We start from the raw sequence: 16,400 nt of genomic DNA, 5'->3' as shown, positions 1-16,400 counted from the left end.
CATGTATCTTTTCAAATTAATGTTTTCATTTTTTTCATGTAAAAACCCAGGAATGGAATTGCTGGGTCATCTGGCAGTTCTATTTTTAGTTTTTTGAGAAACTGCCATACTGTTTTTCATAGTGACTGTACCAATTCACATTCCCACCAACAGTGTACAAGGGTTCCCTTTTCTCCACATCTTCGCCAACATGTGTTATATGTGGAATTTTTGATGATAGCCATTCTAACAGGTATGAGATCGTATCTCATTGTGATTTTAATTTACATTTCTCTGATGATTAATGATGTTGAACATCTTTTCATGTTCCTGATGGCCATCTATATGTGTTCTTTAGAAAAATGTCTATTCAGGTCTTCTGCCCATTTTTTTAATCATGTAGTTGTGATGTTGAATTGTATGAGCTGTTTATACACTTTGGATATTAACCCCTATTGATCATATCATTTGCAAATATTTTCTCCCATTCAGTAGATTGTCTTTTTGTTTTGTTTATGGTTTCCTTGCTGAGCAACAGCTTTTAAGTTTAATTAGTTCCCTTTTATTTATTTTTGTTTTTATTTCCTTTGCTTTAGAAGACAGATCCAAACAAATATTGCTATGATTTATGTCAGAGTGTTCCACCTATGTTTTCTTCCAGGAGTTTCATGGTTTCTGGTCTTACATTTAGATATTTAATCCATTTTGAGTTTCTTTTTATATATGATATGAGAAAATGTCCTAATTTCATTCTTTTACATGTAGCTGTCCAGATTTTCCAGCACCATTTATTAAAGAGACTGTCTTTTCTCCATTGGATATTCTTGCCTCCTTAGTCATAAATTAATTGGCCATAAGTTCATGGGTTCATTTCTGAGCTCTCTATTCTGTTTCATTGGCTATGTGTCTGTTTTTATGCCAGTACCATACTGTTTTGATTATTGTAACTTTGTATTATAGTCTGAAGTCAGGGTGCATGATACCTCTGGCTCTGTTCTTCTTTCTTAAGGTTGTTTTGACTCTTCACAGTCTTTTATGTTTTCATATAAATGAAAAAAATTTTTTTTTTAGTTCTGTGAAAAATTCCCTTAGTATTTTAGTAGGGATTGCACTAAATCTGTACATTGCTTTGGGTAGTATGGTTGTTTTAACAATAGTAATTCTTCCAATCCATTAACATGGTATATCTTTCCATCTATTTGTGTCATCTTCTATTTCTTTCATTAACATCTTATAGTTTTCCAAGTACAGGTCTTTTACCTCTTTAGGTAGGTTTATTCCTAAGTATTTTATTCCCTTTGATGTGATTGTAGATGGGATTGTTTCCTTAATTTCTCTTTCTGAGACTATTTTATACTGTTTTAATAGTGAGCACTGTTCCCTCTAAAACTGGGTGAGTGGTATATGAAGTTGATACCCGCAAACATATGAGCTCCTTTAAAATAGGTGATGGATACAATTTACTAAACACCAATCTCTACATTGAGCAAGTTATACATTGAGCAAGAACTTTTCTGGAGATTTGGGCATTGGTCATGTCTGAACAGTAGTGCTAGTCACCAGTAATAGTTCCAGTTTATGTTTATTCTATCTGCTAGATTAGGTAAAGAAAAATCCATTTCTCAGAAGACTGTACATTAGACCAAATTGAAGTCTATTCATGTGGTCACACAACCTTAATATTTAATATTCTCACAATAACAGCTTGCCAGCTTATCTTTCTCTCCTTTCCTAAATATTTTTTTCTACCTTAGGCAGAAAACAAAACAAATGTCCCTTAGTATTATCTTTAACTACCCAAAGTTGACAGGATACTTTATCAAATAAAATAAGTGAAAGTATTACACTTTTATTTGTCATTTGAATGATTTCTCTTTCTTCTTCTCCCACCAAATCACCACCTGTTCAGGTGAAAAATAGGACACCAATTGATTTGTTTATTCCGGAACATTAGCTATCGAGAATCAGCTTAATCCAAAGGTTCCCAAATGCTGCTGCACTTAGAACTACCTGGGGATTTTGTAAAACCCTGATGCCCAGGTTGCACCACATTACAGCTAAATTAGAATGACTGAGGGCAAGAACCAGGCATTAATACTTTAGAGAAACATTTCAAACAAAACAATGAAAGTCTTTCTGTTGTAAAAGAGTTAAAAATTCTGAATAGAATGAAACAATCTTTAAAAGATTTTGCTAAGCTTACAATATATTAAGGCAAATCCCAGAAGGAACCCACAAAGCAAGTAATATACAAAAAATGCTCAAACTCATTAATAATGAGGAAAATACAAATTAAAACAATAATTACCTAAAGTTTCACACCTGTTAAATTGGCAACAATTTTAAAAATAGCAAGAACTAATGGTAAGATGTGGGGTGAAGGGAACTCTCATTCACGCTGGCAGATTTGTAAATTGGCACAGCCCTTCTGGAGAGCAATTTCATACTCTCTAGTGAAGTGGAAGATGCACATGTATTATAACTCAGCAATTACATTTCCCCAAGAAATGGCCACATGTGCCCAGGGAGACGTTCAAGAATGTTTATGGTAGCATTGTTTTATAATATTGAAAAATTGAAAACAATCTGAATATTCATCTAGGAGAATAAATCAAGAAGTTGTTTTATTCACACAGCACTGCAATATATACACACTAAAATGAACAAGAGCCTCTTGTAATAATATGGATAATTTATTTTAAAATATTGACTAAGAAAGCAAGTTCCAGATGATCATAAAGTATAATATCTTTAATATAATTTTAATGCATGCAGAATAAATTACATGTTGTTTGAAGACAACTCCATATGAAAAAATATATAAAACTTTGCATGAGTATTTAAATGCCAAATGTGGAATTAAGGTTATCTGTAAGCAGGAACATTGGAGATGAGGTCTGAGAGGAATAAATTGGAGACTTCAATTCTATTTTATTTCTTAAACTTAGTAATAGACACACAAGTGCAAATTATATTATTACATATATTTTCTGGTGTCAGAAATAATTTACTAAACAATAAATTGCTTTTTGTACACTTACTGAAAATTTCGTGCTTCAATTTTGTACTTGTAGTTTTCAACTGGGAGTCTCCTAGCCTAAGTGGACGATAATTTCTGAACCCCTGTCTTTTAACATTATTTGTAACCTGTAGTTATGACTGCCTAAAAGAAAGTTTTAATGCACACATTTTGCGTCAGAATTGCTGACAGTGAAATCCTTTAACCTAAAATTGTTTTTCAAATTGAGTAAGTAAAGATTAATGTTTTTAGACTGTTGCTATTTGCTTTGCTCCATACCTCATCTAAAAGTTTGCAGATACTGTTTCTCTTACCACTGCTAAAGAGAGAGACACCCGCCTGAGAATTAAAGAATTTCTCAGTTGTAGGTACTCACACAAACAGTGAATTAGTTATCATATAGTATCTGCCTGGAAGGTTTCTGACTGACACTCCAGGGGGCCCACAGGGTTTCTCAAGACCTGCCACTCTCAAAGTTATCACCCCAGGTGATTCTGCCTTAAGTGTTTTAATCCTGGCTTTCAATTCCAGTCTACCTTATCAGTTGGACATCCCTTATAATTGTTCTCTGTTCTGTTTCTGTTAATGATTTATTCACCCCCATAGTTTTAACTAAAATGGTAAAATTAACCGTGACTGTTAATGCGTTTCTTTACACACTACTCCCTTTGTTAGTATAGGTACCACCTGGCATACTCCACTGAGGGGTGGAGGGGAAATCTTTCTCTTATTTCCAACTCCCAAAACGTTTAATTTCAAGGATCATCTGGAAAAGCACTATGATAATCTAATGTACTCTTGCTTCCCTTTGACATTGTAATGTCATTATAAAAATCCTCTGTACTGTTAGGTAGGCCAATGCCATGTCTGCCATAAATATAGGTAGTTGTTCCAATGATAATGGAGTTTGAAAAATGACACTAAGTGGCATAGTAAAAAGCATCCAATCTCCTCTAATATTGCTGCATAGAAAAGGCTACAAAGGACAAGAGACAAAAGCCTATTATAACTGAAGAGGCGTGTTTCCCTATCACTCAGGATCCTGCAACCTGCTACTAATGATACTATATTATAGAGTAAGAATTCCATATGGTCCTTCAAGACACTTTCTTTGTTATGCTCTTAAGGTTTCTAACCTCCTATTAAGTCCTAATTGCTCTAAAAAATCTTATATACCACCTGACACCAAGTATAGGTGAGAAGTCTAGCTATATCCATGAATCTTTACTAACAAATATGGTAAAACAAATTTTGCAAGTTAAGTTTTTTAGCTGAATTATTTTCTTAGTGGTCCCATATTTTAGGCCTACTTTAATCATCATAATTTACAAGTTTCTCATTTACATATAATTATTCTCTGAACTTTCTCAAAAGTAAACAAAACAAACAAAACAAAAACCACTTTTAATTGATATATATGACTGTTATTAGTCAGAATTTTTATTTTTATTACCAAAAAAGAAAAAAAACAGTAGTAGAAAGAAGTTGTTAAAATTACAGATATTTCACAGAATTTTTCAGTCTGAGAAAGTAAATTCTAGACTGAGATTCTAGAAATGACTTTCTAACCCACACTGTAGAACTAGCTCTTTCAAAGAGCTGTTTCCTCTGTCATGACAGAAAGCTACAAATCAGGAAGCCATTCCACTCCTGCCGTTTCAGGTCTTTGTAAAAATTGGCATCAGCACAAGATATATGTGGTACCCTAGTTCTTTTTCCATTTATCTAATCAGAATTTCCCTTGGATGCATGTAATTGGTGGAATCTAAAATTCATATCTGAGCCTTAGTAGAGATAAAGGGAAATGATTTTTTTAAGTGTGGGGGAGTGGTTTGGGGGAGATTCTGTATTGGAAAGGCAAGTAAAATAGGGCCAAGTAAAATGTAAAGAGAGGGACCAGATTATATAGGTAACTACAGTCTTTCCGATTAGATGGTCATCAAAACAGATCACCACCACAATTCCCACCTTTGACTGTTCAATATCAAAACAGCAGTAACAGTACCTTTGAATGTAATATTGATACATTACAACTGCCCACACGTAAATAAAAATATTTTCATCCATTCCTCAAAAGGCAAGGTCCCAGTTTCATCAATCACTGAATACAGTTTCGAGTCTAGGGTTTCTAATTAATGGCCTTTCCTCTGTAATTTATTCACAGACCTATCTCAATAATCTCTAAACTGTGTATTTAAGAATAAATTTAACCCCAACCAGTACATCCTATATAAATAAAAAGTGGAAGAGTATGTTGAAAAAAATTAGCTAATATAACTAATCCATGGGTTATTTCTATGACTTTCATTTCTTCAACTTTTCACAAGGTCAAAATTACTGTTTATACTAGCTTTTCTTGTTTTCTGGTTTAATATTCCCTTTGCTTTCAGTCAGCATTTCAGTTGACAAGGACTATTTAATTGGTTGGATGTCTAAACTTCCCTAAAATTTATGAACTTTTTTTTTTTTTTTTTTGTGGTACGCGGGCCTCTCACTGCTGTGGCCTCTCCCGCTGCGGAACACAGGCCCCGGACGCGCAGGCTCAGCGGCCATGGCTCACAGGCCCAGCCGCTCCGCGGCATGTGGGATCTTCCCAGACCGGGGCACGAACCCGTGTCCCCTGCATCGGCAGGCGGACTCTCAACCACTGCGCCACCAGGAAAGCCCTGAACATTTTTTTTAATATTACTACATTGTATTGTTGTTATCATGCATTAACTTTAACCACTACATGTGGCATTTCTTGTAGGTGCCTTAGATCTTCTATGCTTGCATCTTTTAAAAGCAACAGTATTGCTCTTTGTTAATCAGGAGCAATCATTCCAGACTTAAGGAATCTCTCTTTTCCTGTTTTTCTCAATGACATGGGAAGCCCAAATGGCCATTTTGATGGTTAATTGTATGTATCAACTTGATTGGGTTAAGAGATGCCCAGGTATCAGGTAAAGCATTATTTCTGAGTGTATCTGTGAGGGTATTTCTGGAAGAGATTATCATTTGATTCAGTAGACTGAGTAAAGAAGACATCCTTAGCAGTGTGATGGGCATCATCTAAACTTTTGAGCGCCTGAATACAACAAAAAGTGAGGGAAGGTCAAATTCTTTCTCTCTTTCTGAGCTGGGATGTTCATTTGCTTTTTGCCCTTGGATGTTGGAGCTACTGATTCCTAGGGCTTTTTGGCCTCGGACTGACTTACACCATCAGCTCCTCTGTTTCTCAGACCTTTGGCTTCGAACTGAATTGTACTACTGGCTTTCCTGATTCTCCAGCTTGCAGATGGCAGATTGTAGGATTTCTCAGCTTCCATAATCACATGGGCCAATTCCTGTAATAAATTTCTCTCTCTCTCTCAATCTCTCTCTTTCTCTCTCTCTGTATGTGCATATATATATAGTAGATAGATAGATAGTAGATAGATTGATATATATATATAAATATATATATATACACATATATATCTCTTCGATGGATTCTGTTTACCTGAAAAACCCTGGCTAATATAGCCATTTAGTAGTCACAGCTTATAAACTCAATAGAAGTATGTTTTGAATCCTCTTATGGAGAGTTTTATTTTTTCCTTATTATTGTAAGACCTCGGAAATGGTGAAACTCTAAATATCATATATAACAAAATCAATATTTTGAAAGTTGGCCAGGAATCCTGATTGGAAGATGCCACTCTAGCTTGTAATCCTTGTTCCCTTGGGTCCATGTTTCTAACTCTGGGAGAAATAGCACTACATATTGATCTTTTGTTTAGAGCCTATATACCATGGCCCAAACCCAAATTATTGCCCCCCTTATAACATCTTAACTGAGTATTCTGTGGAAACTTCCACTGTTCTTTCAGGCCAGCAGTTTTTGAGTGATGAGATATATGGTAAACCTAATAACCTTATACGCATGAGTTTATTTTCTTCCTTCTCTTTCTATAAGGATAGTTTATCAAAGAAATATTCTGTGGGATATATAAGCAAATGAGGATTCAGTAAGGATGCAAATAGTGGCAGAATGGTGGACAAGGAAGGAAAGTCCACCACCATAATCAATTCCTATACCAATAAGGGAAAATAGGGCTCCTTCCATGGTGGAAGATACTCAACATAATCAACCTGCCATTGATAGGCAGGCTGGTCCCCCCAAGGTATGGTACCATGTGAAAGGCTCTGGATTGCTGATGGTTAGCTCCAAGTGAACATCAAGTTGTAGTGATAGCCAATTCAGCCTTGGTTAAAGAAAAAAAAATATTAATGATCCCATGTATTGCTTCCATTCTTGCTACATCCAATTTGTCCATTAGCTCATTTAGCAAGAGTGTGGTAGTTGAAGAAATGTCTCACTAATATCTACAGGGAAGATCATTTTGTCATTTGATTATTGGGAGGTTTTTTGCAGTGGGTATTATTTGATGACCATTCACTTGAAACATGTGTATTCTCATTCCAGGTCTGCAGTGAAAAGTTCTTCATCCACATACATTTTTCCCTTAACTTCCTTGGCATCAATATTACAGTCTTGGTTCTTCCAAGTTCCCAGATATGTTTGTGAGCCCAGTGATGAAATGCTCATGGGATAAAGTAATAATTACACAATAAATGCTGAATCAATAACAGATAGGATGAATGAATGAATGGAGCAACAAATTCACTCAAATTATACACCAAATAGGAAGCATGCAATTCTAAATGCAACTGGTAGATCTGCCACAACTTACTATTTAACTTTAGATATGTCTTTTCATAGTAAATTAGGCTCTTCATATTAGATAAAATTATATAAGGGTATCCAGTATATATAGATACAATAAAAATAATTTGGGGAGAAAAGAGAATGTAAGCTAAATTTACACCTTTCTAATATTATATTACTAACAAAAAGTGGGTTTATCAGCATTAGGATTTATAATTTTAGAGACAAAAGTTTTTGCCATGTTACAAAGGAAAAATAATTGTTCTTAAGTTACATCAATAGCCCTAAAACCATAGTAATCAGAGACTAACTCTTCAAATGACATCATTCTTGACATTGTTAATTATATTACTGCTTTCCACTGAAGCAATGTATTTTAAATACATTTTGAAAATACTCATGATTTAATGCAGTGCACCATCTTTACTTAAAAACAACTTTTATTCTGAAGAGTGTGATTCAGAGAAGGGTACTCAGTGCCAGGGATGAATATTGTTTGAGGGGAGATTAATCATTAATAATGGCAGGTACTATTACCCAGTTAAAAGAATCCCTTACAAACTACTCATTAATTATAACTTATACAGAGTTTCCCTTTCGTAAATAGTTTCTATAGCTCTTTGTATCTCTAGAATATTATTCATGTTGCAATATATAGAATTAATTGAATTGGAAACTAATTAAAGTAAATGAAATGCTATTGTAAAGACTGACTGCTTCACTATAATCTTATTGATCATGATTGTCTTCACATTCGACATCACCATCCTTCACTCCCTTTGTCTTAGGTTCACAGTTATGTCATTTTAGTTATTTTATTTTGTTGTTTTCTGTTGTAAAACTTAATTAGCTGTGTTTTTAAGTGTGTATAACTCATTAGAAGAAGCAGTATTTGTGTTATTTTTCTGCTAACGTTAGTGATGTGTGGTAAGGCTCTAGCTGTCTGCGGTAATTGAGCATAAAGAAGCCACTATGTCAGGAAAATATTAGATCAAATTAATCAATACTGAAACACAAGGAGACTATAGCATGAAATGATTTTGACTGGCATCTAGGATAATTCATCTACATTTATTAAGTAAGCAAAATTTGCAGTAAACAATTTTCTCCCATAAATGGAAAGATTAATTTCAGTGTTAACCAAATCTCTTTCATATACAGGATGAATCATTTTTTCTTTGGTTAAGAGTGCATTAATCATTGCAGATGAGTGTCTGCTAGAGTCTAATTAGTAACCAGATAATGCTTATAATGTGTTTTCTTCAGACTCATGCAGCTTAATTTTCTACCTTGATCCTACCATGTGTGTATTTCATTGTGTAAAAGTAAATGGGGCAAACTAGATAAAAAAGCAGCTGACAACAAGAGTTAGCTATTAATATCAATGCTCAGCTAATGAAATATCACAAACTTATACACTTTATGTGTATCATCTCCCATATAAGTCTACCACACCAGATGGAAATAAATCACTCTTTCAATAAAAAGAAGAAGCTTAATACTTGAAATTCTATAAGGAACCTTTTTAGGAGTGAGATTCCAACTTATTAATTGCAGATATAAAGACACTATAATCTATGCCAGTTAATGTAAATCTCTCTGGAATTCAGGTTTTAATTAAACTGGTAAAGATTCAACCCTGCACTATTTTCACTATAGAATTTCTGATTTATTAATCACTTTCATGAGTCAGTATTCTGTTTTGCATTAGTTATATGTTCTGTAAGTAAAATCTATGCTTACTTCTGTATTCATTGTTATTTTGCATCTAGCATACATTAATAAATAAAGTAGCAAATGCCATGACTTCTTCAGGAGGATAAAACATGATGATCACCATAATTCATGAAGAACCAGGATTCTTAGTCACTTCCCTATTCTGAGATGAGTGTTCTATTCATTACAGACTTAATAAGTAATAATAGCAGAGGGCAAGAGTTCCATTTCACAAGCTTTCATTCTATTTTGAAACTAACAGGCATTACATTTCAAAACTCATGGATCGATCCTTAGATTTCAGAGTAGCATTACCTGTAATTCTGGAGAGTCATGAAATGTACTGTTTCTTATTCTCTAAGACTCCAAGTCTTGTTCTTCCTATTCTTGTTCTTACTGAGTAAAAGTATCAGCTCTACAGTTGATTTCTTCCCTCCTTAATATGCATGAAAGACTCAGAAAGAACCAGAATATCATGAAATGATTTTATCCTCTTTTATTTTTATGATAATTTCAAAATCCATGTTTATAATGCATTCTCCATTATAAAATATAGTTTTACAGACATTATTTTAATTTGTTCTCACACCTATCATTAAATGATAAGGACAGGTATTACTAATTCAATTTTAATAGAACATGAGGCTCATAGAGCAAAATTAATGAATTTGTCCTAAGCTGAATAATAGCTAGTAAGTATGAGAGTTAGAATTTCAACCCAATTCTCCAAGTTTTCCATCTAGTTCTCTTCCTTTTATAAAATACAGAGTTTGGGTTTTTCTGTTTGTTTTTGCTTTGGGTGGTCATCACAAAATAGTTTCATCAAATTATCACAGGCTTTGAGGTAGCACTCAAGTTTTTAATTAATTGCTTAATCATTTGAAATAAAGCAATGTTAAGTAACAAATAAATAAATATAACTACATGACTACATAACTTTTATGTAAATTCCATGAAATATTATCTTACGTAACTAAAATGAAACTCTGAACTTTTTTAAAATAGTGCATGTATTTTATTATTTGTTATTTTCCTAAAAGTCATCACAGTAAAATGAGAGTTATGCCTAGTTATGCCTAGTGTGTATAAGTGAGGACATTTTAGGATTTGTCTAATAAGTGAACATTGCTATCTGAATGAATAGCTCACCCATATTGGCATCTAAACTTGTGGCTTATGGGAAATCTCAGCACCCATAATTTCATAATTCATTCAATTAATTTTTGCATTGATAGATCCTTCATGTTTGTGTAATACTACATTTTCATGTGCTAAGTGCCTTGTAGGTGCTAGGAACATTGCATATAGCACAGAGACACTTCCCATTTTTCAGATACAGAAATTGAGGCTTAGAAAAATAAAGCAATTTACCAAAATTTCTACAACTAGGAATGTAAATGAACACAGATTTCTCTGACTTTAGAACTCTTAGACTTGCCCTGTATCTTACAGTGCCATCACTGAAGTCATTTATTCTCTCTCCAGCTTCTTCTGGACAGTGTAGAGCTGAAATGATGAGAAGTTAATGTGGGGATTTAAGCAACAATGCTACCCTTTCCTTCAGCTGCACGTTTTTATCCCAGGGCAATTCTGTATTATTGACACATTTCCTAAGTCTTCAAGAATATTCATGAAAAATCTTTCATGTTATAGAATGTTCTAGAAGACCAAACAATGTAGCTACTGTGATATTTTGCATACGACTTATGAATCCTTTAGGAAATTCTTAAACTTGTCCATAACCTAAGAAAAAGGTCTTAATGATGTTACGTTACAGACGGAAAAAGCTAAGGCCCAGAGAAGTTAATGAATTGATTAAAATTACTGTTACCATTGACAGAACCAGAATTCAAATTCTACTCTCTTTGATTTAGATACATATATTTTTAACCACTTTGTTTCATTGCGAGTGATCTTAATTGTAGAGTGTCAAGCCTGATGGGATATTGTTTGCATTTGAAATTTTCATTTTCAATAAAATAACTTGCTAGCACAAATGTGCTTTCTAAAACTGTTTGTAGATATGCTATAACATCTTACAGCATTGATAACAAAAGTCTGTTCCCTTCTTAAAGTTCATTTTAGGTTCATAAACAAGTAAACCATTTCAAGAATGCTCTTGGGAAATGATCACATCCTAACACACAATTAAAAATATTTCAATAAAAAAGTATATGGGTAAAAGAAGTAGAAACAAGATAAATCAATTATTTAAATTCTTTAGCAGAAACAAGTTAGATAACTACAATTTTTAAGAATGCTTCCTATTTGTCACGTAAATGAGGGAATCCCCCCTCCCATACCAGATAAGAGATCAAAGACATCTTTTAGAGGATGTCAAAGCAATTTTAGGGAAGTTTAACCAGGGAAGTTTAACCACAAAGAATTACAATGTCAAAGCCGGTAGAAGAAAAGCAAATCCTTCAGGTATGAAGTGTCACTGAGGAAATACCATACCCACTGTCAGAATTACCTTGCCTAGAAATTGTGATCAGGGCTGTCACTTGTTTATTTACAAAGCTGAGGTTCTGGTGTTCTCAACCTTCTGTCAATCACGTCAGTCAAAAGTTTTTCTCACTTAACTGAAAGGTCTTTTATCTTTCATTAGTCACCCAACCATATTCCTTGAAACTTCTTGAAGTTCATTCTATGTGATAAAGAAGTTGAGGTCATCATATTCTAGAAGAATTTCTTCTAGCATCAAATCCTATCATGCATTGCCTATACTATTTTTTCTAAGATTTTTAAAATTATTATTTTAGTTGGGACTCAACATCTGTGCTACTCAGATGAGGAAAATATGTAGCTCTATTTTCTATAACAGATATTATCTTTTTCTAAAGTCTACATTCTCGCTAAAAATTCAGGGAATAAGCAAAGTTACAGTTATAGATAAAATCTATCTTTTCATTTAAAACTGTCTCTTCCAGGTAATTTAGTATCTCTCTCTCTCTCTCTCTCTCTTTTTTCCTGAGCATTGTATGGCTCTTGTAACTGAATCCAGTGAATTAAATATTGCTTGATTAATAGACTCATAATCAAAATTATTGTATAATAGTTTCACCATTTGCCAAATCAAAACTTCTCTAGGGGCAACAAATGATGATTTTCAGTGCTAGAATAAGGAGAGTCAAAGTAGGATTAAGTTTTAGTGTCACAGAAAATGCTTTCATTTTTCAGATTGTTTTTTTTTTCCTACTTTGTATTATGGGTAAAAACTTGACACTCTCAAAAGTGTGTGTATCTCTTCCTTTACTCTAAGTGGTATAATCCCATCAAAAGCTCAATTTGTGTAGCATCTTTTCAGTTGTTTTTGTTTTAATATATTTTAATAACATGGTATATTATTCTACTTGTCTCTTTTCCTTTCTCCACGTAAAGTATGAGTTGTTGTTCATCATCTATGAATTATATAAAAAATAAAACTTCTAGATATAACCATATGCATATAAATTAAAATTTGAAGATACATGAAGAGCTTTTTAATATACTTGCCTTATAAATTCATGTATAAGAAACTTATATGTTACAGTCTATTTAGTAGGTAAACAAATGACAAATTTAAAATTACTTTTCAAAAATGCATACTTTTCGTAAGTATATCAAATGTTATAGCTGTGAATATCAATAGTCATGAAGTTTATGTAGAGAAAGAAATTAATTTCTCAGATCACTTTACTCAGGAGAAGTGATTTGATTCTCATGGGTGTTAAGATAAAATAATGTTGGTAAAGCATTTTTAGATTCACTCTGTAAGTGTGAATAAAAACTGAGGATCTCTGCAAGTGGAAAGAAAAAGGGAACATGCTGGTGGTGAAGAAAATCAGGAATTGGACTGTTCCTTCTATGCATATCATCATCTGCTACTTTTCTGTCAAGTCCCATTTTTTCATTATCTCTCATTTTTTAAGCTCTCTGATATTTGGGCTTCTCACTTGAGAAGAAATAGTTAAGAGATGGTCAGAAGATTGAAGATTTAGAAAATAATGAAATTTTTTTATGTTAGAAAGACTAAAAACTCAGAAGATTGATGTAAGTATGTAGACAATGAGGGAAACTTGAAATTTTCAAATAACTATATTTTTGTTCATTTTAAGGTGTTTGTCAATTTTCCTTCTCCTGGCTTCTTTTCTCTTCAGTGTAAGAAATTGAAAAAGTGTGTGTGTTTGTGTATACATGTGTACAATGCATGTTTTTCTCAAAGGATTACAGTTTTCCTGATATGATTAAATCCTTAAGGCATTAAATGACTTTGTATGGAAAGCAGAAACTGGCTATATAAGTATATGCTCACACAGCAAAAACATGGTCATTCTTTAAATGTGAACTTTTAGTTGAATAAAATACGAATTTTATTTTTAAAATAACAGCTAAATCTTATAAGATCTGTTTGTGTGAATTGTTAATCGAGTTATTTCCAATGAAGACAAGAAAGATACAAATGTTTGTCTATGTTCTTCTTCCCTCCTTACCGACATTGCATTAACACAGGCCATGAAGGTATTTTACATTTTGATATTTAAAATAAATAGGTACTATGCTATAAATTGACTATCTGGAAACACTTAATATCAGCTCAATTATATAGTTAATAAGTTTAAATCCTTTGCTGAATATTAGGATTAATCACCACTTTTTATATTACATTAGAGAAAATAGGTGTAGATAAGATATTCTTAAAAAGAAAAAAGTTCCTGCAGCCTGAGAAATAGCTTTTCTGTGGTCTTGGAAGTGAAAGGATTTATAGCAGGGTGGAAAGAACTGTCTCTGCCTACCTTGAATATCTTGTTTTGCTCCAACAAGTGGGCCTTTACTGTAAATTTTTTACAATGTTGACTTACATTCAATGAATTCATTAGAACATGACTTAATTTACACAGATAATATTTTTGGAAAAAAGCTGCTTGACCCAAACTGACACTAAAAATTGCAAAATTGCAAAAGAGCACTGTTATATAGTCAGTAATTTTGTGCCTTCTTGAGGCGCAATGGAATTTGTATTATTCTATTAATGTATTAGATGGCAAAGTATTGTGCTCATTACTCAGTGTCACTGTAGCTATGCCAACAGAATACAATACACATTTACATTACCAAACTAAGCACCCATCACAACAAGAAATCAATGAAAAAAAACCTAGAAATTAAAGCAATTTTCTCACTGCCCCGCCCCAAAAAAGAGAAAGACTGCAACTAACATCCAGTTCTAATTAATTAATTAGCCAACCAAGAAAAGTCATTTATCAGTAATGAGTTAATTGAATCATTTTTATCAATGGCTGAAAAAAAGTGTGTTCAGAAAAAATCAACTGTTTAAGATAGCTTTTTGAGGAGAACAATTAAAGACTTGAGGTCATTGGGAGCAATATACATAGTCAAAAAACAAGGCAAATTATTTGAGATGGTTTTTCTTAGCTCTTGATGTGTCAACAATTGTTATTAGTCCTTCTCAGTTTTTTATGCAAGGGATTGATGCTGAGTTTGGAGTGACTGAAGAATTAGCCTCCATCAACAGTCTGCATTGCAGAACTACAGTGGAGATTAGTTTCAAAGTTGAGATATCACAATTCAGTACAACCTGAGGTGAAAACTGCTAAGATGTGTTACAGTGGGTGGTGATAAAAACATGTGTAGAGCAAACAACAAGGCCCTACTCTGTAGCACAGGGAACTAAATTCAATATCCTGTGGTAAACTATAATGAAAAAGAATATGAAAAAGAATGTGTATATATATATATATATATATATATATGTATTACTAAATCACTTTGCTGTAGAGTAGAAATTAACACAATACTGTAAATCAACTATACTTCAATAAAATAAATTTTTAAAAATATGTGTAGAGCAGAAAAAGGTTTATTTGGACATAATTACAAAGCTTTTGCAAACAGATGGTTATTAATTGCATTTTTTCATCAACAGGGATTTTTTTTTTTTTTTTTTTTTTTTTTGCGGTACGTGGGCCTCCCACTGTTGTGGCCTCTCCCATTGCGGAGCACAGGCTCCGGACGCGCAGGCTCAGCGGCCATGGCTCACGGGCCCAGCCGCTCCGCGGCATGTGGGATCTTCCCAGACCGGGGCACGAACCTGTGTCCCCTGCATCGGCAGGCGGACTCTCAACCACTGCGCCACCAGGGAAGCCCATCAACAGGGATTTTGATGATAATATTTAAATCTATTATGTGTTATGGAAACAGTAATGTAAAAAGTGAATTTCATTTACTCTCAGAATTAAGCATTATTTTAATTTTTTATATGGCATGCTAACATGCCTTACTACACAGAAATTCTATGGGTTAGCTAAAAATCCTTGAGCTCAAAAAAATCACAATTTTTAGAAAAAATTTGGAAAAACCTGAAAACTAGCTTTTATTGCATAACTCATAATGTCTCTTAATGAGTCAACCTAAAATTACAAACAATGCCTATATGCAAAACTTATACTGGGGAAAAGTAATTTCAATGACAACTGATTTTTTTCTGTATCCCAAGTACTGTCAAATTGTTTTATATACTTCCTATGCTTCAACTATTAAAACAAGAAATAAGATCTCTATTGTCACACCAATTTGCAGGAGATATATTCTCTGAGTTCAAATTATAATTTTAATACTGTTTTTTTCATATCTTGATGCAAGTACAAAGGAAATTTTCATATTTCAAAATCCATTTAACTGTGCAATTGAAGGGCTTCTACCTTTCTTTATTTGGAAGTGATTCGTCTGCAGTGTAATGACATGATAAAAGGAGAGTATAAAGAGAAGAATCTAAGGCAGTTCTATGAATGCTTTTCACATGATGAATATGCTCATTATGTGGCAGTGCTAATCTATGTGAAAGACATTGTCAAAGGTGAAATACATAAAATCCCATCCAAGTCTAGTACTAACTCATAAACATTTGCAATTGTTTATGATAAATGAGAACAATAATTTTAAAAGCAAATTAAGTGAAATGTTTTCTCTCAAAAAAATTCCATTCTTCTCGTTAAA

Source organism: Phocoena phocoena, chromosome 11, assembly GCF_963924675.1.
Source record: "Phocoena phocoena chromosome 11, mPhoPho1.1, whole genome shotgun sequence".
In the NCBI taxonomy this organism is placed as follows: Eukaryota; Metazoa; Chordata; class Mammalia; order Artiodactyla; family Phocoenidae; genus Phocoena; species Phocoena phocoena.
Note: the sequence above shows the minus strand (reverse complement) of the source record.